We start from the raw sequence: 14431 nt of genomic DNA, 5'->3' as shown, positions 1-14431 counted from the left end.
AAATCTATTATCATTTGAGATTTGGGGCATTTTTGGTATGATTAAGAGCTATTTCGAGTTACAGGCTTAGATCTGAGGTTGCAACTTCAGATCTAGGCTTGTGATGGTACAAAATGTCATAAAGCTTCTGTCTAAGAGTTATTGGTGAAACCCCTTTGTCTAAAACCCAAGCCCTAGTGTGTTTTGGTCTTATATCTCCTTGGTTTCACGTAAAGTTTGCAACTTTATGTGAGGTTTAAGCTGTAGAAGGGTGGATCTGTGGTTTGGAGCCCCTGCATGACTCGAAAAGCCACTGTATGGATTGAGAACTGGAGAGACTCGGCGAGTCACACGGGTGTACTCGACGAGTTGTATGAACATGTGCATGGACTCGACGAGTTGGAAAGAACAACTCGGCAAGTCTGATGAAGATTGCCTTGGACTCGGCCACTCTGTTCTTGGACTCAGCGAGTCTGGTCGCAGAGCCCAATCTCTTTTGGGTTAAATCTTTGGATTAGTGAGTTGGTTGGCGACTCGGTGAGTTGGACAGGAGGGAATTTCGCGATCGTTGAACTCGAAGAGTCTTGGGGCGACTCGGCGAGTTGAGTCGTGTTATGGGAATTTCTGAGTATAAGAACTCGACCAGTCGACAGGTTGACTCGGCGAGTAGAAGTCAACCAGAAAGGTTGACTTTGTCTAAGGACTTTGACTTTGACAAAGAGTTGACCAGTTTGACTTCCAAGGGTACTTTGGTAATATGGGTATTTATGGAATTGGTTCTTTGGTAGTGTTCTATGGTGAAGATCGTGTCGGTGGTCGGAGCAGCTTGGTCTTATCTTTGCAGTCGGCAATTGCAGGTGAGTTATCCTCACTATATCAACAGGGTCTACGACACCAAGGACGGCCCTTTATCGAATGGAAATCTGGGTATTGTTTGTTATGTTATTACTTTGCTAGATCTGCATCCCGGTATTTAGGGTAATGCTTTGTTAGTGACCTGGTTAAGGTCGGTACCCGGTATTTAGGGTAATGCTATGTTAGTAACCTGGTTAAGGTCGGTACCCGGTATATAGGGTAATGTTATGCTAGTGACCGGTTAGGTCGGAATCCTAGTTAGGATGTTGATGTGCTATGTGATCTGTTAGACTGTTTGTCTGGTTAAGGATTTGTTATGTGATTAATTGTTTAATGTGCACATGGTTGTTTAACGGGGTTGGGTTGAGGCGGGTCCTGCTTTGTGTTGTAGGCCAACATACCCAGGGCGGACCGGATATTCCGAAGGCCCATCGAGCGGTCCGGATAGGCTGAAGGCCCCAAGAGGGCGGACCAGATGTGTCGAGGCTCAGAGAGTGGACCAGGTGGATTGAAGGCCCAGTGCGGGCGGACCAATCACACTGTAGACTCGATGTACATAGCTAGACTCGGAGGGTGGACCACGTGGACTGAAGGCCCGGTGCGGGCGGACCAATCACAAAGTAGACCGGATGTGGATGGTTGTTCTGTATTGTGATATGATATGAGTATGGTTATATGTGGTTGGTATTTTGGGGGTAACTTACTAAGCTTTCGGGCTTACAGTTCGGTGTTTTGTTTCAGGTACTTTAGGAGATCGTGGCAAGGCGAAGGCGTGATCGTACCACTCCTCATGTTTTATGATTTATGTGATATGGTTCTGGGGAATACTCTGATGTATCAACTATTTTGGAAAAAAATGTATGAACTTAATTTTTGAATGAATTAAAATGTTTTAATTTGGCTCGAATTTTATGGGTGTTACACAGAGCTTTTCCAGGAACGAGTAGCAGACTTCGAGGATGAAGTCTAAAATAAGTGGGAGAGATTTGTAGCACCTGGTTCCTGGTATGTATTTTATTTAAGTATTTTGCATTTTTGGATTGGGACTCGGCGAGTTAAAGGCCCAACTCGTCAAGTAGAAGCAGATTTGATACGGAATTTAAATGTCAGACTCGCCGAGTCGGCTTCCAGACTCGACGAGTAGACGCTGACTGTACAAAACCCTAATCTAAGGGTTTACACCTTATTTAAGCATCTCATCCAGCCACCCTTCGTCCCTATTTCTTCCAGAAACCCCCCATAGCAAACCCTAACTGAGTGTGAAGATCTAAAGGCATTTGTGGTGATTTTTGGTGGTTTTGATCACAAGGAAGAAGGAAGGGCCTAAAGGAATCAAGAGAAGACCAAGGGAGTTCAATTTTATGCATCATTTGCAGTTCCCAGAAAGTATAAAGTCGATACCTTGCTTGTTCATTTGCTAGATCCCTTTTTGGGGAGATTTAGGGCTTTTATAAGCCATTCTTGGTAATCAACCATGATTGCAAGCATGGTTGGGGGTTGAGGCCTTGGATATAGGTCCATGGAGGAGTTACAAGGCAGAAAAGGGCTGCTTTTGCACCCATGGAAGCCCCCATGCAACTTAAGAGCCTGTTTTAGAGCCTTTTTGGCTCAAAGTCCCATGCATGCACGTAAAGTTCGTTATTTTACGTGATAGATCGAGTTTAAGGACCTAGATCTATCATTTGGACAAGAGTTGTACACCAGAAATCGAAGAAATAGACTTGGACTGTGTCGACTCGGCGAGTCGTTCTTGGGACTCGACGAGTCCGAGGTTAGACTCCCTTTTTCTTTTATGGTTCAAGAGACCCAGTTGAGTGTTAAAAAGGTTTTAGAGGGTCCAAGGGAGTGACCCAAGTGTATTGGGAAAAGCCATAGTCTTGGAGTTCATAGGACTCGGCGAGTGCATGAGCCTACTCGGTGAGTCCAAGGCAATCTCCCAACTCTTGAAGATGAACTCGACGAGTTATTCATACAACTCAGCGAGTCGAGGACAAGACTTGTTCATAGGATAAAGATGAACTCGACGAGTTGTTCATACAACTCGGTGAGTCGGATGAAGGTTCTTTCAGGGTTGTTTTAGAAGGAGAACTCGTCGAGTCGTTGCTAAACTCGACGAGTAGAGACGTGGATGAGGTTAGTTAAAGGGATAGGGACTCGACGAGTTGGCGGCCCAACTCGGCGAGTCAGGTCAACTGGAAGTTGACTTTGACTTTAACTTTGACTTGGACTTGGTTAGGGGTAAAATGGTCATTTTACCCTAAGAATAGATATCAGACTCTTATTAACTGTTTTGCGGGGATTATAGCCGGAAGATTTCCGGAGCAACAACACATAGAGATTTCCCGTGCAGATTATCAGCAGCTACTCGTTCGAGGTGAGTTACCTTCCAGTAGGGATGGGTCTAAGGCCACAATGCCAACCCACCAACAAGTATATTTAGTAGATAATTGTCTATGTGATAATTATCTTGGCTTGGTTATGTAATTTGGTCATGTGATATGCTTGCGTAGTATGAACGTTGTGTTAGTAGTAGCGACAGGGAATAGTCTTTCCCTGGCATAGGTCGTTAGGACCAATAGGTAGGTCAGTACCCCAATATGCCTGACTATATGTTTATATCTTGCTATTGTATGCTAGTGGTAGGGTGAAATAGTCCTCAGTTACCAGTTGAAAGATACCGATGGTGGTTACCGGTTGAAAGATACCGATGGCGGATACCGGGTGAAAGATACCGATGGCGGATACCGGTTGAAAGATACCGATGATAGTTACCGGTTGAAAGATACTGATGGTAGTTACTGGTTGAAAGATACCGATGATATTATTTGGTATGCAGTATGATGGGGGAACTCACTAAGCTTTGTGCTTACAGTTTTAGTTTTGGTTTTAGGTACCTCTTCGTTCAAGGGGAGGAGCCGGCGGTGTAGCAGCGCATCACACACACACACATGATTTCCGCATGGAGTTTCTGGGAATGTACTCTGAATTTCATTACTTTTGATATTGTGATTTGAGACATGACGTCAAGGTTTTTATAATTTGATGTAACCTCAACAATGTTTTGGTGCACTATTTTATGGAGTACTTAATTTTAAAATGAAATTTTTGGCCTTGAAAATTGGGATGTTACACATGCTCTTCATGGCTTTCAATGTTCTAGGGCATCAGGTTATCTTGTGAATTCACTTATGCTTGGTTAGGGTTTAGACCTTGTTGGTTCCAAAATTTCCCAATTGTGTCATATGTTGATCGAGATTTTAGAGAAGGGGAGAGGATAGTTGGATTTCTTAGGGTTGTTTTCACTTAGGATTGACTTTGAATACGATTATGAAGCCCTTTATTTATAGGTGGAATAATTAGGGTGTTGGGGGTGGGGGGTAGGAGGAGGGTGTTGGAAACTAGGTGGAATAATTAGTTTCTATCAAGTTCAACATCAAAGGCTTCTAACCAACAGTATCAGTATCAGGTGTTGTCCTTCCTTCTAGAGGTTGAGAGTTCAAGTCTCATTGGAGATATAAGTGACATTAGGAGTAGTTTAGGAGTAGGATAAATTTGTCATTCTAAAAAAAAATCAAGTTGAAAATCCTCTTCTGGCATATCAGAATAAAGAGCTTTGATGTGAAGTCTATTACTTGCTACAGTTGTGTTGAGAAAATTATACATGTTTTTTTTATGAACTTCATTGGCTAAGTTGTGGGTTCGAATTGTTTTTTGGTGGAGGTTTGAGCTTCGTGCTCCCTAAAAAATATTATGAGAATTCCGAAACCCCTACAAAAAGTAAAATGCGAACTCATCACGAACGCAATAGTGATTAATAGAAAGCATTTGATGCAGTGATGATGTCTATGTTTTTGATTTTGTGGAGGTTTCAGAAGTGTCTTATATCTCGCAACTATTTCTAGAAAACCTTATATTTGTGACGATGTTGTTGATATTACATTTTTATGGATTTTTAATAAATGTATAAAAGCAAAAATGAATTGAATTACTTGGCTTTAAAACCTAGTTTAATTTGTACTCTTCTACCCTAATAAATAAGAATGATTTTGCCACATGTCCTTCTCTCATTCAATTTGCCACATGTCATTTTGTCATAATTTAGAGATATATTTATTTTCCACTTGTTATTTATTTCATTTTCCATTTCTAATATATTATTAATTAGTTTCCATAAATTAAACCTATCATAATGATATTAATTTCAAATTTTAAATTTTAAATTTCAATTTCAATTTCAAATAAATTTAAAGTTTAAACCTTTGTGTTTAACATTTTGTTATAATTAACCTGTTTAGTATACGGGTCTGATAACTAAACAATAATTTTAATTTATTTATTTTTTTCTCATAATTTTTATTTATTTCAAATTTCGAATTCAAATAAACTTCTCATTTAATCGTTGCTATTTAACATTTTGTTTTAATCAATCCGTATAATATACGGGTTTCACAACTAGTTGATAATATTTTATTTTCAGCTCCTTGCTAATATACTTCCACGTCTTCAAAAAATCTTCTAATTACATTTTCAAGTAAAAGTAGGACAAAATGTTAGATTTGATTCGTTGTTTTTAATTTTAACCCTCATCTAAATTTCGATTCTTTTTTAATTCTCTAACGTTTTCCTACTTATTTAATAAAAAAAGTTAAAAAAGAATAAAAATAAAAATAATAGTAATAGACAGATTTTACTTTTATAAAACGGAAACATAAAGTAGAGGACCTTTTTTTTCACTCCAAGCACATTAAGAAATCCTCATTGACTAGTAAACCTTCTCCCGATGAATGCCACGTCATCGAGAACAAGAATCGTAGCCGTAAAACATTTCCAGTACGGCGGGAAAGAATTAAAACGGTGGGACCCACCTGGAGTCGTTAAATAGGGAGCCCATCTTCATAGACTCCAGATACACCACAACTCTCCTTCTCACTACCCCATCAAAATCTGCCTGAAACAAAAGTACTACTTTCTTTGCACGAGGTACAAGTCTCTGGTGTCATAGCTTTCATTGTCGGTTGAAGGTAAGAATTCATAACTTCTTCTCTCTGCTGATTTTGTATTTTGTTTTACACTTTTAGAAACTTATAGGTGTTGGGTTTTCTAGTATTTGATGTTCATGGATTATTTTAATCAATGGTTGAGTTCTAAACATGCCAAGAGGGTGTTTGGAAGAGGTTAAAAAAATGAACAAATCGATTATACACTTGTCTAAGTTAAATTGAGCTTTTTTAAATAACTTAGTGTATGTATATGGAAGAAAAATCAAAAAAGCTCTCAAATACTATCTTTTTATAAATTTAGAAAAGCTCTCAACTTTATGACTTTGCTGATTTGGTTGGGGTCAGGGTTAAAGGGATCTCAAAAGTTGAAAATATAGTAGAGATGGATTTGAATTTTCTTAATTTTAAAATGAATTATTAAAATGTTAGCTATTAAGTAATATAATAATCAATAACAATAATAATATTTGATACAAATAAGTAATAAGTTAGTTAAAATGTATAAATTAATTGAGTTTTTATTTTTTTAATTATGAATATGTGTTTGCAAAAATCTTAAAAAGTAAAAGTTCAATAATCTTGTTGAAATCTTAATTATTTATAAAGTTAGGCTTACCTAAGTATTTTTTAATTATTAAAACATGACAACTTAAAGCTACATTAATGTACATGTAACCTACCAAACATAACCTAAAATCAATCATGAAAAGTTTGTAATTATAATCTAAATAACATTTTCATATATATTTTAAATATGATGTGAAAATTGAAACTTATTTAAGAAAGAGAAGTTTGTTGGATGTTAAAAAGACTATTGTAATTTGTAATAGCCTTTTCATCGCCAAACTCTTCATATACATTTTTTTTACATTAATGAATAAAAAGAAGTACTAAGAAACTAATCCGACCACGTATTAAGTCACCCTAACATTAGTTGAAACAAGAAATATATATATTTATCATTTATATTGTTTATTTTTACTACTAGTTGTGTCATCCATGTGATTAAAAAAAATCTAAAAATTTAAATTTTTTGAATTTATAAGAAAAATGAGAAAAATATTTAACTATTAAAAATGAAATTCTTATTTCTCTTTTAAATTTAAACAAATAATTTAAATAAATAATTAATTAAACAATTAAAATAATTATATTCAATTTAGAAATTAAAAAATTATAAGAAGATAGGAAACTGAAATACCAATGTATTTTTAAGAGTATTTGTTTAGCTAATTAATTAAAGTAATAATTCACCATTTATATAATAAGTAATAATAATATAATTAAAATTAATAGTAGTAATTATAATAATAGCATAGATAATATAAATTACTTCCAGTTAAGTTTTATTTAAATTGATATAACTTTATGCAATTTAATAAAAAAACAAATATTCGTATTACGTATATACCTAACAGAATCGAACATAAAAGATACTAGAGTACAAACTTTGAAAATTTAAAATTTCCTTACTTGCCAATTCCGTCTTAACATAGAAAAGGAACGGGTAGAAAATTTAATGGTAAAGAGTGGTTAGTATTTAGTAAAGGTATAATATCAGCACGCGAATTATAAAGGCAATCGTTTTCATTGAATATCACATGATTTTAGAGTACACACTTTGAAATTTCAAAAGTAATATAATTAGGTTTTGACCTTCTTTCTAAATGTTCACATTTTCACTTAGAATCACATATTATGTGACTTGAACCGGTTACGAAGTTATCACGAAAAAGATCTTCATAATTTAAATCTAGCGGAATGATACGAAAAGAGCTTATTCCTATACCAAATTCTTGTCATACATAATAATTTATATTTTAGAAAGTTTGTAACATAATAATTTATATTTTAGAAAGTTTGTACGATGCATCTAAGGGTGTAAGTGAACCAAGCTACTCAGGATCGACTCGTTAAAAGTTTGACTCGAGATCGAATTAAACGAGCCCGAGTCGAGCTCGAGCCTAAATATGAGGCTCGTTTATTAAACGAGCTCGAGCGGAGTTTCAATTATTAGGCTCGAGACCCCACTAAATTGTTCACGAGCCAAGCTCGGGCTTTATTTTAAGGCTTGAATCGAGCTCGAGCTTCTTCAAATTAAACGAGTCGAGCTCGAGCTTGATCAGGCTTAGGGTCGGCTTGACTTCTTTACACCCCTAATCATAAATGATTTTATCGAAGAAATGTATAATCTTATATGATTATATAATTTTATGATTAATCATAAATGATTATACATAAAATATATGTTCAGAGAGTTAGTAATCATATAATGATTATGGTGGTTGGTGCTGAGGAGATGGCGATGGCAGAAGTGGCGTTGATAAAGGTGACAGAGGTCAATTGGTGGTGTTGGCGATGAGGAATGTGGTGGTGGAAATGGGAACCAGTGGGAATGTATAATCATTTATGATTATAACTTTTCCGTCGAACCTTTACGTTGGAGTAGTAGAACGACAAATGAGATATATATTGCTAAAGTTGTGTCTTAAGTTTTCTTGTTCTTAGAATCTCAATTATATATATATATATATATATATATATATATATATATATATATATATATATATATATATATATATATATATATATATATATATATATATATATATATATGGAAAAGGGAATATACATTACAGCTCACCTAAGCTTAGGTACTAAACCTCTTGAAAATACATTGTTTTACTATATAAAGATTACGGTTAATGGATTCACGATTAATACTTCAAGATGTAAATTCAAGATCGACAAAATAGGGTTTAGGGTTTAGTGTTTAGGGTTTAGGTTTAGGTTTAGGGTTTAGGGTTTCAGGTTTAGATTTAGGGTTTAGTAATGTTTACTTGTGTGAAGTAATAAACGATAATTGAAGAAAGAAAATAGGGTTGGTAAAACGATAATGAATGAAAGAAATGTTGTTGAGGATAATTTATTACCAAGTGAAACCAAACCAGATATATCTAGCATGTTAAAACGACAGGTGGGGCTGTAATATATATATATATATATATATATATATATATATATATATATATATATATATATATATATATATATATTCGTTGGAAAAAAAAATACACGGGCCAACTAAAAGAGTAGAGAAGGAGCAGGAAGTAGGAACTGCAGGTTCCTAAAAGACAACACAAACCACACACAGGTTGTGGTATTTCTAGGTGTGGATCTGGCCACTTCACCTATCGGTTATAAGCACGCAGTTTGGTCTAAATAATACATAAATGTAAAATTATTATAGAAAAAACTAACGTCTTTATTATATATGAATTTTGATAAATAATACATAAATGTAAGATTTAGTATAAAAAACTTAAGCTATTTTTTATATATAATACATTTTTTCCGGATGCAACCTTCATTGCATTTTAAATTCTTGTAAATTAGTCTTTTCCAATATAGTCACTATTTCATCAACAAGTAATATTACAATAATTCATATTAATTTTTTAGGAGTAATTATTTCAAAAAAATAAAATATTTGGTTCGATGCAACTATTTTTTTGTTTTTAATTTTTGTTATTTATCAATTCCTGAACTAATTTCGATTAATTAGTAACAAGTAATTAAAATATCTTATTGTATTTACTAAACTATTGATAGTAGAGAATATATTAACTGTCACTATTACTTACCCATCGTTTTGACAAAAATTACAGGTTATGGCAAAGGAAAACTTGAAAGTGCTAAACGCACTTGACGTAGCCAAGACCCAATGGTACCATTTCACCGCCATTGTAATCGCCGGCATGGGTTTCTTCACCGACGCATACGATCTCTTCTGCATCTCCCTCGTCACTAAATTACTCGGCCGGATTTACTACCATAACGCCGGCGACAAAAACCCTGGCTCCCTACCACCTAACGTCTCAGCCGCAGTCAACGGTGTTGCCTTTTGTGGGACCCTCGCCGGCCAACTCTTTTTCGGTTGGCTAGGTGACAAAATGGGCAGGAAAAAAGTTTACGGAATGACCCTCATGCTTATGGTCATCTGCTCCATAGCCTCCGGCCTCTCCTTCAGCGACGAACCCACGGCGGTGATGGCTACCCTCTGTTTCTTCCGGTTTTGGCTAGGGTTTGGGATTGGTGGCGACTACCCACTCTCCGCCACTATCATGTCAGAATATGCAAATAAGAAAACTCGTGGGGCGTTTATTGCCGCCGTGTTTGCCATGCAAGGGTTTGGAATTTTGACCGGAGGGATGGTGGCGTGTATTATCTCTGCCGCCTTCAAGTCGAGTTTTCCGGCGCCGGCATACGAGGATGCTTACGATCGACTGTACCACAAGCCGATTACGTATGGCGGATAATTCTAATGTTCGGGTCAATTCCGGCTTTGATGACTTATTACTGGCGGATGAAGATGCCAGAAACCGCCCGATACACCGCCCTTGTCGCGAAAAACGCGAAACAAGCGGCGGCTGACATGTCAAAAGTGTTGCAAGTAGATCTCGAGGCAGAGCCCGAGAAACTACAAGAGAAAAGCCCGAATAGCTTCGGGCTTTTCTCGAAACAGTTCGCTAAACGACACGGGCTCCACTTACTCGGAACCACCACCACATGGTTCTTACTTGATATCGCGTTTTATAGCCAAAACCTATTTCAAAAAGACATTTTCACCGCGATCGGGTGGATCCCGGCTGCGAAAACCATGAACGCGATCCAAGAGGTTTTTAAAATCTCACGGGCCCAAACGCTAATCGCGCTGTGTAGCACGGTCCCCGGGTATTGGTTCACGGTTGCATTTATTGATCGAATCGGGCGTTTCAAGATCCAATTGATGGGGTTCTTCTTCATGACCGTGTTTATGTTCGCCCTCGCGATTCCCTATCATCATTGGACACAAAAAGAGAACCGAATAGGGTTTGTTGTGATGTATGCATTGACATTTTTCTTTGCAAATTTCGGGCCGAATGCCACCACATTTGTGGTCCCGGCCGAGATATTCCCGGCCCGGCTTCGGTCAACGTGCCACGGGATATCTGCGGCGTCGGGAAAGGCTGGGGCGATAATTGGGGCATTCGGGTTCTTGTATGCAGCTCAAAGTCAAGATAAAACGAAGACCGATAAAGGGTATCCGCCCGGGATTGGGGTTAAGAACTCCCTTATTGTGCTCGGGGTGGTGAATTGTCTTGGGATGTTGTTTACGTTTTTGGTACCGGAGTCGAATGGGAAATCTTTGGAGGAAATGTCTAGGGAAAACGAGGGTGAGGATGAAGAGGGGATGGAGATGGAATCCGAGAGGACTCATGAAAATAGAAGCGTACCAATTTAGACCATCGGTTATAAATACTTAAGAGTTAGGTTATAAATATTTATAGTTTTTATTAAGTTAAACGTATAAAAAGAAGAGTTATTATGGAGTCCACGGGATCTAGAGGATGGTTTATATGTAACTAATGTTCACGAGTAATTAAGATTACACTTTTATTATATGTAAATTAATGATGAGCACTTTTATTATATATATATATATATATATATATATATATATATATATATATATATATATATATATATATATATATATATATATCATGAATTTAATGTTTACAAATTCAAACATTAAAATATACATAAAAAAGTTATAGATGAATCCAAATACATTAAAATAACACATAACGATAAGTTATAGTGTTTTACATCAATCCATATACATCAAAAAGTAATAAAGTATAATATCATAACGAAATATACTTTTAAATGAATAAAAACACATCCAAAAATTTTATGACATTTATCATATGTTTTTATTTAGAGAAAATTAAATACATATGAAAAAAATTACCAAAGTTTATTATGTAAATTGTTCTTTTTCATGTGTTTTATTCAATCGGTTTATTTTAACCCTGTTTTTTCTAAAAACCGGCCGGTTCAATCCGGTTCAAAACTCAATGTAAAACCAGTGATAGTTGAACCGTTCCCTCCACTGGCTCCCGGTCCAACCGGTTCAATCGGTCGGTTCAAACCAGTTTTTAAAACGTTAATCATACCTCTCATACTTAACGTTCTCAATTCAAGGCCCTCGTATGAATTTCTCTTGCAATGACAAGTTTATATGTAACTTTAAAAATATGTCATTTATAAGATAAGTTTATATATAACTATAAAAGTTTGTCATTTATACTACAAAGTGTGATGATTATAAAAAGTAATTGATAAAATGAAATTTTATAATAAGAAATGCATAATGTGATAAATTAATAAGTAAATCATAATGATAATAACGTCGTGGCAAAATCCTTCACGTCGTGATTTTTGTTAAAGTATGTTGCTTCAGCTGTTCAACTTACATAACTTAAATATTTGTTCTCGACCATGTCATGACCCAAGCTTGTCACGCCGTGAGCCTAGTAAAATGCATTTTTCTTGCATTTTTAAGACGTAAAACAACCATATTTATAATACTATTTCTCTAATACTCCTTTTTTAACTTAAAACACATGATTCTCTTACCATAACTCCACATAAACATACATCTATACACATATACATAATATAAGATAAGTCTTTAGAAAAACAAGCATAACAAGTTATCCCTCCCTTCAAGAGAATTTGGCCCTGAAATCTCCGATCTCACTCAAAAAAGATGAGGGTATCAATTCTTAAATTCCAACTCTAGTTCCCATGTTACGTTGGATCCTTTATGATGACGCCATTGTACTTTTACCAATAGAATTTTCTTGTTGTGCAACTTCTTTATCTTACGATCAAGAATATTTTTCTGGTTGTTCTTGATATCTTAACTTTTTGTCCACTTCAATATCAGATATTGGTACTTCTTATGTTTTGTCAAATAAAGCTTTTCTCAAATAAGATACATGAAAAACATTGTGTATACCTTAAAGTTCACTTGGTAGGTCTAGGCGATAAGCAACTTTCACAATTCTTTGTAGGATTTGAAAGGGTCTCATATATCGTGGACTCAACTTCCCTCTCTTAGCAAAACGGATTACACCCTTCCAAGGCAATACTTTCAACATTACCATATCGCTAATATTGAACTCTAAAGGTCTCCGTCTATTATTTGCATATTATTGTTTTCGGAGTTGCGCCACTCTCATGTGCTCTCTTATCGTTTCAGTTTTGGCTTCAGTTTCTTCGACAATCTTTGGCCCAACTAAAGGTTTTTCTCCGACTTCTATTCAACACGTTGGAGTTCTACATGGTGTTCCGTACAATGCTTCATACGAAGCCATCTAGATACTAGAATAATAACTATTATTATACACAAATTCTACCAACGATAAATGTTTATCCCAATTACTGCCAAAATCAATCACACAAGCCCGCAACATATATTCGAGTTTTTGAATTGTTTTTTCACTTTTTCCATTGGTTTGCAGATGGTAAGCGGTACTCAATAGTATTTTTGAACCCATTTGGTTTTCGAAAGTCTGCTAAAACCGAGATGTGAATCGGCTATCTCTATAAGATATAATGGAAGTATAAAGGTATAAATTGATATTGAGAATGGTTGATTATATTCGATTGATAATAGACGCCTTATATATGCTAATTGTACAGTTAAGATACATTACATTTATAGGAGAGTTTATAGGAACTAATTTACATACATTTGACTACATATTTACAATGTGCTAATAACGAATATAAAGATTTATGTTGAATGAATAGGACCGATAGACCCGGTATCCTTAATATGCCCCCACAAGATGGAGGTTCCATTGGATACTGCAATCTTGGATCGATTTTTGATGAATGGAGCCCGGGACAGTGGTCTGGTCAGCATGTCAGCAAGTTGATCTTGAGAGTTGATGTGAAGAACGCGAAGAAGGCAGCCAGAAACTTGTTCCCGAACAAAAATGGTAGTCAAGTGCAACATGCTTCATTCGCGAGTGGTACACTAGATTTGCACAAACATATGTAGCACCGGTGTTGCACAAAATAATGTAGGTGTCTTAGTGATAGAAATGCCAAGTTCCTGAAAAAGATTCTTCAACCAAGTAAGTTCAGCATATGCATTATCCAAAGCTTTGTATTCCGCCTATGTAGATGAACGAGGGATAGATTTTTGTCATGTAGATCACCATGATACAATATTGGAACCCGGGAAAGTATATATGTTGTAGTAGTCATGCCCACATCGTTCACTCCACCCCAATCGAAGTCAGAAAATGTTGAAATTGTAAGTGAGGAGTTACGGTTAAGAAATAGACCATAGTGAATGGTACCTTCTAAGTACCGAAGTAAACGTTTTAGAGCTGACCAATGAGATTGGCGAGGAGTATGCATAAACTGAGAGAGTTTATTGATGGCAAAGGATATATCATGCCGAGTCAAGGCTATGTATTGAAGCGAGCCAACCAGTTTGTGATAGGGTGTAGCATCAGCTGTGCGAGTAGAATCAATGGTTGTTAGTGGTTAAGAAGTGCTAAGAGGGGTGGTTACTTCTTTTGCACCCTCTATATGAAATTGATTAAGAACATCTTAGATGTGGCGATGTTGTGACAGGAAGAGACCGGAGGGAGTGTGAATAATCTCAACACCGAGGAATTGATGGAGCATACCCAGATCTTTTAAAGAGAACTTTGTACTCAATGCATTTATGAAGTAGGTAAGAAATT

General features: G+C 36.0%; 1 pseudogene across 1 annotated transcript; it reads left to right on the top strand.

Moving 5' to 3' along the window:
• The first annotated feature begins 5746 nt into the window (after positions 1 to 5746).
• Positions 5747 to 11284, top strand: LOC145093862 (low affinity inorganic phosphate transporter 1-like; annotated as a pseudogene). Its single transcript, XR_013703115.1, has 2 exons — positions 5747 to 5855; positions 9503 to 11284. The product of XR_013703115.1 is annotated as a low affinity inorganic phosphate transporter 1-like (transcript).
• Positions 11285 to 14431: the final 3147 nt, after the last annotated feature.

The sequence above is a fragment of the Lactuca serriola genome, chromosome 3 (assembly GCF_051521515.1).
Source record: "Lactuca serriola cultivar US96UC23 chromosome 3, Lser_US96UC23_V15, whole genome shotgun sequence".
NCBI classification, from domain to species: Eukaryota; Viridiplantae; Streptophyta; class Magnoliopsida; order Asterales; family Asteraceae; genus Lactuca; species Lactuca serriola.
This window is presented reverse-complemented; position numbering and strand designations above follow the sequence as displayed.